The following is a 2,172-nucleotide window of genomic DNA, read 5'->3' as shown; positions in this document are numbered from 1 at the left end:
TGCTTGTAGCATGGTGCCTAGCGGTAAGAAGAGCTAGTGTGCAGATGGCTTTGGCTTTTGAGCTTTGGCTTTTATTTGATAATGGCTAACATGTATCGAGGACCTATCCTGTGCTTGGTGCTGGGCTCTGTGCTTTACTTACACGGCCCCTACCCTTCATGGTAAGTGTTTTTCATTCTGCTTCCTCTAATAAGAGGTGAGAAAACAGACTTGGAAACGTATGTGATGTGACCGAGACCACGGAGCACTCCACGCCGCCACGCCCACAGGAAGGCCCCATCTCCCCCAACCTGCTTCTCCTCTACAGCTGTTTAAATTCACGGCAAGTGGGGAAGGGAGGCAACTCAAGGATGATCCCACACTTCGTAGTTAGGAAACTCGAGAGATGGTGATTCCATCGACCCAAGCAAGAAAAAGAAAAAAAGCCTTTCCAGAATTTTAAAGAAAGAAGGGTTCTTTTAAAGTACCAAATTCAACCCAGTTTTATCATTTTAGAATGTCCAAACCTGGGGCTTTGGCCAGGTCTTCACAACATGATGCCCCCGAGTATCAAATTTATTTTTAAATTTTAAAAAATATTTCCTTCCCAACATTTTATTGGCCTTGAACTATCCCTTTAGTGTAATGTAAATACTGTTACAGTACCTGATTCTCTCTACAGCACCCAAGTATTTAATGTTTGTGTTTTATTATCAATGAAGCAGTTAGTCGATGCATATGACTAGCATTTCAGTGATTTTGCTAATAACCTATTAAAACTAAGAAAATTAGAAAACCAAAACAAATGGTTAATTTAAAATAGGGTTCCATCAGACTCTCACCAAGGAAATGTCCAGCTTAAAGTTAGCAACGCATGCCCAGCGCTGAGCTAGACAGTTTATCAAAGCAAACTCCTAAAACCCCCGACTGCAGCCCTGCTCCTCACTCACACCCTCACACGTGTCCACCCCTTATCATCATCCCCATTAAGCTGCTGCCTGTGAACTGAGTGTTGATGAGTTCTCTGCAGTACCATTGTGAAAGACTGAATCACATCTGTCGCTCCCACCCACTTCCCAGGCTCTTGGGTCTAAGATAGAGAACAGTCCATTGACTTCCAGATGCCAAGATGCACACATCATCAAACAGAGGAACAATTCTCTGTTGATAAGCAACATTTCTCCCTCTGCAGGTGACCGGGGAAAGCAAGGACATCCTTACTCACGAGCATTCACACATACCATATGGGGCTCTGGTTCTTCGTGCTGGCTGCCACGAGTCTTTCTCATTCCAAGTCCTTGGTTGGGCTGCACAGCATTTTGATGGCCTTTCTCTAAGATAAAAGTCTTCATCCCTAGCAAAGCAAACGCCTAAATTCTGAAGCAGGCCAAGAGGGTAATTAGAATAGAGAAACCATTCAAGCTTTTATTGCACTCCTCCAAATGTAAATTCAAAGTATGATGTGTGGGTGAACACACACACACAACAAATGGAACCACAGAAATAATCAAGATATGCTGGAAAAGAATTTTCTTGAATTAAAGAAGGACCAGTGTTTACAGGTAGAATGTGTTCAAGAAGAAACGGGGCTGTGGCTGGGTGACTCAGTGGATTGAGTGACAGCCTGCAAACCAAAGGGTGGCTGGTTCGACTCCCAGTCAGGGCACATGCCTGGGTAGCAGGCCAGGTCCTCAGTAGGGGGCATGCGAGAGGGGGCATCGCACATTGATGTTTCTCTCCCTGTCATTGTCCCTCCCTTCCCCTCTTTCAAAAAATAAAGAAAGAAAATCTTTTTTTAAAAAAGAAAGAACCAGAAATCATAATAATGTAAATGTACTTAGTGCCACAGAACTAACTGTACATTTAAAAGTAGTTAAAATGATAAATTTTATATGATATATATTTTACCACAATAATAAAACAGAAATACCAGAAAAATTGTGCATAAAGTTGTATCCCAGTTATATAAAATAGATAGATAATATATGTAATTCATCTGAATATGAATAGAAAATATACTAGAAAAATATACATTATGATTAGGTCTTATAACTAGGTATTGAAATTTATGGTAATTTTTTCTCACTTCCTATAATTTCAAAATTTTTATATGGGTATGTGTTTCTTTTACAATCAGAAGAATTCATGTAAAAGAATTACACCTCTCAACTCTGTTCCTTCTTCACTGTAGCT

The sequence above is a fragment of the Sturnira hondurensis genome, unplaced genomic scaffold (genome assembly GCF_014824575.4).
Source record: "Sturnira hondurensis isolate 20B ecotype Veracruz unplaced genomic scaffold, ASM1482457v3 Scaffold0014384, whole genome shotgun sequence".
Taxonomy (NCBI): domain Eukaryota; kingdom Metazoa; phylum Chordata; class Mammalia; order Chiroptera; family Phyllostomidae; genus Sturnira; species Sturnira hondurensis.
This window is presented reverse-complemented; position numbering follows the sequence as displayed.